We start from the raw sequence: 8,222 nt of genomic DNA, 5'->3' as shown, positions 1-8,222 counted from the left end.
TTAAGTGGTGGGTATTGCATCCTTTAATTAATAATTAAAAACCCTAAAATGTATAGTTTAAGCCCGCATTAAATTAAGACTCCTTTTCCATTAAGACTTATTTCTACTTTTTAGTACTTTTCATATTAGGATTATGTCCAGTTGTCAACAACTTTTTGTTCGCGCATCAATTACTCCAAACACGACCTAGCAATCATGTCTCGTATCAGCGCACAACAACAACAACTGCAGCATCAAGGTAACAATATCACAATAAAATATCATAATTACTCCAATAATTACCAAATCACTCCCAACAATGCATGGAATGCAAAATTAACTAAAAGCATTCTAAATATGATCATAATATACTAAAGTACAAACATAAATCTAACTAAAAAAGTTTTAAATAATAACTATTTTGGAGAGTTACCACTTACATGGGTGTGAAACAAGTGGAAACTCCTGTCATATGGAGTAACAATACAAGTGCAGTGGCAATGAGTGCAAATCTAGTATTTCACGCAAAATCCAAACTTATGAAATTGGATATGTGCTTAGTAACGAATAAAGAACTTAGTGTGAGTTAAGTTCCTGCCCTTCAACAACTTGCTGGTGGTTTGACAAAACCATGGTCAAAATCTACCTTTGTTTCGTTTCGAGACAAGATTTGTGTTACCAATGGAGAAGCCCCTGAGGAGACGAGAGAATGTTATAGCAATGGTAATTCCACAATAGTTACTGCAATGGCAAATCCTCTAAACAGTTAAAAGAATGGTGAGTCAGCTGCATGGATGACGATGGATGACGTTAACACTTATTGGAAAACTGTCAAATTGTTACAGATTATTCTAGAGAAACTTTGTGCGTAGTTTAGCTATAAATAAGGAGACTGTAACATTGAAAAGCAAGCGAATAGTATTATTTCATTTAACAAATTATGGTTTCTTATTGTCATCTCATTTCTGGCTTATTTGCCTTCTCAACAATACAACTCCGCTTTCTTTTTAATCAAGAAACCTTTAAGTTTTGTTCATGGAAGACTTTTGAGTTCAATAATGGTTTTGACTGCCCTAATTATGCAGTTGATGCCTGCCTTTGAAAATGGAGCGTTCTCTTGTGTTTTCAATGTTGAACTTGAAGAGGGGACTGTTCTACAGTAAAAATTTTGAGGCAGCCAAGTAGAGCTATTTCACACTCAAACTTAAAGCTCAACTACCTATGAAGCCCTACCATGATTTTCAACAACTGTTGTTATAATGGCCAGAACACCTAAAGTTGCTGACGGAAGAAACAAAAAGAGTGAAAATGAAAGAAAAAACAAACATTACGGCACTTGAGTCGCATTTGTACAGAATGTAAGCGCTCTTTCAGAGCAAAAAGAGTGCTTCGAACAATGTCTTGCACTGAACTTATACCGAATTCCCTTCGACGTTGATGCATGGTTCAGAGGTAGACTCTGCTACTTGAGTTTCAACAGGAGAAGGTAACGCGGGCATTCTTCCTTTCTGGGCACGAGGCGGAAGGTGCTTGGTGTGTTTCTTTGATCCTCCCATTGTCCAGGGCAAGAATACCCCGGTGCCACCATGAGGAAGTTTTCTGGGGCTCACCACCACTGGGTGCACGGGTGCTAGCATGACAACTGGAGCACGGAGGACTCCCCATTTTGGCATCGTATCCAGTGCCTCGTAGCCATTAAGAGATCCATTTGACATTGCATATGGACCAGGGACAGCCGGTTGCCATAGGGCCATGGCACCAGACTGGGAGGTAGTTGGTGGTGACTGGGCTTGGTTGGTATCAGACCGGACTCGGAAGAATGTAATGCTAACCCTCTTGTTTGGAGATGGGCACATCACATGTCTTGCCGAGTCGGAACTATTTCCCCTCATAACTAAAAGAGACCTGTAGAAAATCAGTAAAAAACAGTATACATTTAGAGATGCAATTCCATTTTCTTTTAAAACAAGTTTCCAGCTAAGTTTACAGCATTTACATCACAAATTCCGACACAACTTGGAGGAGGAAGCGAAAAGAAAGTTGGACGGTTGAAAAGTGGAGAAACAAGTGTAGGTGCAGATGTGCTAAGAAGATAAATATGGTTATTCTAGATTTTATCGCAACTGAAATGCCATTTCAGTTCCGGCAGATGTGCTAAGAAGATAAATATGGTTATTCTAGATTTTATCGCAACTGAAATGCCATTTCAGTTCCGGAGAATAACATGTATAAATGAGAAGCTGCAGCTGTTTAATGTTAGTTTTCCGAAGTATGAAGCAAGCCACTATAAACAAACTAAACACAATGCCCCCATCACCCAAAGCAATCCCTCTCATCCTATCAATAGAAGAAGTGAACTGTGAACATACCCTTCTTTTGGTGAAAGTTGGAGTGGCCCTCTATAGTTCCCTTCACCATCACTCGTAAGCGTTCGCCCGAAAGCCATTGTTGATTCAGATAGGAGAAGTGTGGTGACAGGTTGCTCCAAATGTGGTAGTTTAAGAAAAGGTTGTGATTATTCACCCTGCATTAAAGAAACACAACTACATCACTTGCGTCCTATAGGCAATATTGTACTCGAACAAATAACCTAGAAAGATGGGAACGGAAGTGCAGCAAAAATGTATACCTCATCGAAGAAGTTAATGATGCAGCCATTTGGTTTCTTATATTCGGGTATAAGTTGCCATTGGATCAAGTGTTCTATTACACTTTGGAGCAGAGCTGGAATCGGTTCTATATCAACTGTAAAAAGAACAAATTAAGGAACTAGAGAAACCTAACATAACCGTTGATTTGTAGTGGAGTCTTACTCGTTTGATTGTTACTTGTAGGTTCGTCTTTAACATGTCCGAAAATCGGAACACCAAACTGAATCAGCTCTCGCTTGTTTCCCTTAATTTTTTTGTTGAATAAAATAAAAGTCTCACCTTAATCATCCAAAAAAGCAAAAGAATCAGTAACAAGTCCATTAAACAAAGACTTGGCCGAAAAATTGCAGAAGTGGGGTTAAAAAAATTCATATATAACATCAAAGAAGAAAAAGAAAAGGCAATCAACCAATGCATTTGTATCAACCAAGTAAAAGAACTTTGTAAAATCGCATAAATGCATATTGCGATACCTACGGTTAATTCATGTGCTCGTAACAAAGCTTCTCCGTCAAAGTCTAAACTCCCAACTTATCAGCCAATACAGCCAATTGGAAGTGAGAGTATATATCCATAACTATTTCCCAGTATAAGTTGTTATAATCATTAAATTGACCAAGCATACACCAAAGCTACAACAGAAGGTATAACTATTTCAAATCTCCATCTTAATTTTCTAAAGCAGGCTCATTTTGGTTTTAAAGTGGGATGGCACCTGACAGTTCCCCATTCTGGCCAGCGGATCGAAGTTCACTCATGAAATCACCAAGCTTAGCCAGCTGCGAATCAGTAAATACATCCTCATACAACTTCAATCCTTTCACAATGTTCACCTGCATTACCGTTATCAGCAAACAAGGATGCAATGTCGTTAAGACATCCGTTTGCAGAATTCAGAACTAAAAACTACAGCAACCCATCTTTCCGATTCCTGTCCGTTTGGTGCATCGAAAAGAGGAAGTAAAAGAAAGAAAGAACTCACCATGTGGCCCTTAACATGTTCCTTGGCAGAAAAACCTTTCGTCAACTTGATTTGAGAAGGCCGCGCCTCACATTCTTCATGGTTAGAACAAATATCGATGTTTTCGTCAACATGTTGAACTTCCTGAGATCCTGCATTGCCAGAAAACAAAAGGTTTAAGCAGGGAATTAGCTGTTATCTTTTTAATTAAATTAACTACTTTCAGTACACCATTTTCAAAGCTCAGTAAAAGTTGTCCAAGGTCTATGTACAATAGAGGGACAATAAACTACAGCTTGTCCTACTGTCGGATTACCACAACCGGCTTTCCAAACACTACAAGTTCACTTTTTTTTTTTTCTTGTCGTAGAACACAATTCAATCTTCATTGGATCGCTCGCTCAAAAGGGCAACCGGGCTGGACCGGGGAAGGTAAGCCAAGATAAACGAGTCAACTCGGCTCGACTCATAAAGCACACGTGAGATCATCAAACGGCAGCCGTGATGCCAAACAATTAGATCAGGCGGCTGTGATCAGACGGAATCAGCCAAACCCTTCTCCATTTAAAGACTTATCCTTGAAATTCTCAAAACTCCTCGCTTAAACCTCGGGAACATGCCTACAGTATTACTATTAAACATCTGAAAAAACCTTTTTAATAGCAAAAATTATAAAAAAAACACTTTTTTACATAAAAAAAATGGAAATTTTGATCCCGTGAAAAAGTAACCCCTTTTTTTTACCAGGAAAGTGTGAGTTTGAAGAATCATGTAGAAAAGGGCGGAAAATTTAATGAAAACCCAGCATCATCAACTAACCCCCCACGTTGAATTCAAAGTCAGAAAAGTTTGAAAAGGAGTTGGACACGTTTCAGAACTGATCACCTGAAGAAATACATGGCTCTGTTTGGTCTAAAGGAAAATGAAGGAAAATTATTAAATCTTTTTTATACAAAAAAGGAAAGTTGTAAGCTTTCACTTTCTCGCTTTACCAAAACACACGGAAATTATGAGATACAATGCTTCACGCCTCTCTGCGTTTCACACTGTTATTAGAACAAAGAAAAAGACGACATTTTTGTTTTTTTTTTATTGATTGACCAATAAACATAGAAAATTTGAAGAATTCAAGTAATGAAACAGAAAAAGTTTGAATACACCAACTGATCCGATGGAATTAAAGGGGAAAAAAACAGACCCAAGTTCAGAGCTTTGTTTTAGCAGTAGACGTTCGTTGGAATCCCAGTAACTGGGCTGATTTTGCGTCAAAATTTCACAAGGAAAAGGCGAGAAAATTTTTTTCCACACAAATCGTAATCGCTTTACATTTGCATATATGTAAAAGAGAATTAAAGTTTATAATCGAATATCACTTTTCTTTTAACTACGAAATTACCTGAATCAGTAATGTCACTGTCAGGGGAATCTTTTTCTTCCTCGCCACCAACTTCCTCGTTTTCCTCCATTTTCTCGGCGATTTTCTCTTTCTCATCATCCAAACAACCTTCGTCCCCTCCGCCATAACCACCTTTCACTTCCTCCTTGACAGTCTCCTCTCCTCCTCCCGTCTTCTTGGCAGCCACCTTTTTCAGCTCCGCCGACACATCGGCAATGGAGTGATACTTCTGCATCTGCAACACCGGAATCCAATTCAGCCGCCTCCGATGGATCGCCGCGAACACCGCCTCATACTCCGATCCTCCGTCCCCACCTCCTTGGAGCTGCGACAAATGACCGCAAAGAGCATCGATGATGGCATTGGCTGCCGCGAATTCCCCTCGGAACCAAGAAATGATCGTGTCCTTGGCTAAAACATCAGCAACAGCCGGCACGGCTTGCATGACGGGTACCACCGCCGATCCCAAAGCCTGAGCCCGCTCCCTCGGCGATGCTACCCCCGCCGCCATTGACATCTCTGTATAAACTCTTCCCTTAAAACTATTCATTAATTTGATCAGATATGAGAAACCCAGAAAATCCCAACTATTGGGTAATTGAAGAATTACCTGTCGGCCGATATTTCAGCTGATTTCGTTGAGAGAAAGTGAAGAAAGGCTTCAAGCAAAGATGGAGAGATGGCCTTCGTATTCTTTTTGTATTCTTTTGGTGTTTTAACTTTTAAGGCCAATGGGGGAATTGAGCTTATATATTTGAGAGCTTTTCAGGAGTGGCATTTTCCGTACCGGTGGGGTCCACGGAAACGTGCTGATATGGAGTTCTCTGAGATTATGACGTGGCATCACCATATGAAATTACCCATCTAACTATTAATGGAGTAATATTTTTTATAATTGCGAGTTAATATTTGTTTTGATTATGTTTTTAATAATCAATAATATATATTATGTAAATATATTTATTTGAATTTGAGATTTTTATTTTTTATTAAGAAAATTTTAGGTGAGGGTGTGGCTCTACATGGTTATGACATATTTAATATCCAATTGAGGTTTATATATAAATTTATGGGTTGTCCATTAATAGTAACAGCTGTACGATTCAGACTTGACCTTATAAGCTTAAATTCTTGAATCTCAATCATTTGTATCAACACTCATTGAAAAATTTGATATTTTTATAGATAATAAAATTCTTTTTTATTAGTAATATCATTTAATATGATTCAGTTGTGAACTTAGATTTCAGTATTTAAAATGAATATTATTCTCTTTTGAAAATTTATGTTTAAACATTTATATTTGTAGAATATATTTATTATTAAAAAAATTTAAATAATCATTATATATTATTAAAAAGTTTTAATTCAATTGCTAATTAGGACGTGAAATATAATGTATTTCATTTAAAAAAATAAATAAATAAATATATATATATATATTAGCGTTGAGAGTTTGACCATGTTTTTAAAGTGTAACTATTATTCATAAAATCATCAATAATTCAATATTTTTTTTTTATATATTTTCCTATAGCGAACCCACCACTTGAAACAAAAACAAAGCCTAAAATGAAGTGCCCTTGGAACATTTCACAACCGAACAAATTGTATGAATTCTTTTTCTCGATTCTGTCCAGGTAAATATATTATTTTCTTATTTTATATTTGTGTATTAATAATAATTTAAGTTATATTTAATATTCTGTGTGATTGTAAGATGTTATTTATTTATAATATTTTTTAAGTTATTAACAAACTCCGTCGATGTAATTATTTAAACTTAGAATCTCAAAAATAGAATAACAATCCTTTAACCATTAAATATTTAATTTAATGAGGACAATTTAAATTAGACAATACCAATATCGATGGAATTTGATTTGAATCAATAGAGTTGGATTTGAAATTAATTTGAGTAAATGGTGAGGGATTTGGTGAGCACAAGGCTGTGCATTTAATTTTAATTATTCTTTCTTTTCACAGAGGATTTGGAAAGAACAATGTTTTTAAAATCGGATCGGATATTGAACCGATAAAGATACTGATTTATTGATTCAATCAGATTTAATTGCGGTTGAATCGAATTTTATATAAAATAATTTTTTTTTTAATTTTACATAATATTCAAAGCAATATTAATATATATGTAACACTTTTTTTAAGTTTACCATATTAAAAGGTATAAAAATATCACAAGTCATAACATATATAAATTAAAAACTATAAAATCAAGTGAAACAAAATGATTCAAATCAACTACAATATAATATTTAAGGTAAAACATATTAAATAATAAATATAACTATATAACTATAATCAAAAAAATAAAATTGGAGCTTAAAAAAATCATAATAAATAATGTCATTTGGTTTAATTTTTTAAAAAAAAAAATCTTACATGGCTAAGAAACATAGAAGAGCATCCCAAAAGTTTAAAGAGTAAAAATATTAGAACAAAATAATCTCACATGGCTAAGAAACATAGAAGAGCATCCCAATTTACTTCTATAAATAAAAGAGGTAATTTGACATTCAAAATCATGGAGCCTTTTGGTGAGCACACAGCGAAATATTCTTTTGCTTCAATTGAGCTCAAATTTTAGGCTTCAATCGAACTTTTAAATTTTTTTTGAGTTCGAGCCTTTTCGAGTTCAAGTTTTAATATTATATTTCGAGTTTGAGTTGAACTTGATAATTTTTAGCTCATGAGATTTTGAGTCGAGTTGAGCTTACTTTTAAAGTTTCCGAGTTCGAGTCGAGCTCAGCAATACTCGAATTTGACTTGGCTCGTTGAAAAAATGACGTTGTTTGGTTTAATTGTTTTTAAAAGAAAAAAAGTGAACCGGCGGTTCAAACCGATTTTACCGATTTTCAGTCGATTCACCCCGATTTTATCAGTTTTCAGTAGATTCTACTGGTTTTCAGCCGGTCCATTACCAGTCTGGTTTTGTGAGGTAACTGGACCGGACAGGTCACCGATTTACGGTTCAATCGATTAAACCAACTTATCCAATCCGATTTTGATAACCATGATGGCCATTAATTCATCTCTATCATGTAATTAAACAATAACGCTTTTTTAAGTAACTACACAAAGAAACAAACAAAAAAAATATCACTTTGCATTGCCCGAAGAAACGCAATAGAGTTTTAGAATTTTCTTACCAAACCTCAGAAAACTCAAATTCGATTTCTCATGTGATTGTTTACCATATCTATTCAAACATTGATTA

At 35.5% G+C, this 8,222-nt stretch overlaps 1 pseudogene; it reads right to left on the bottom strand.

Moving 5' to 3' along the window:
* Positions 1-1,322: 1,322 nt before the first annotated feature.
* LOC120147813 lies at positions 1,323-5,705 on the bottom strand (annotated as a pseudogene).
* Between the last annotated feature and the right edge of the window lie 2,517 nt (positions 5,706-8,222).

This window comes from Hibiscus syriacus, unplaced genomic scaffold, assembly GCF_006381635.1.
Source record: "Hibiscus syriacus cultivar Baekdansim isolate YM2019G1 unplaced genomic scaffold, ASM638163v2 tig00110943_pilon, whole genome shotgun sequence".
In the NCBI taxonomy this organism is placed as follows: domain Eukaryota; kingdom Viridiplantae; phylum Streptophyta; class Magnoliopsida; order Malvales; family Malvaceae; genus Hibiscus; species Hibiscus syriacus.
The sequence above is the reverse complement of the archived record's forward strand: the minus strand, read 5'-3'. Positions and strand labels throughout refer to the sequence as shown.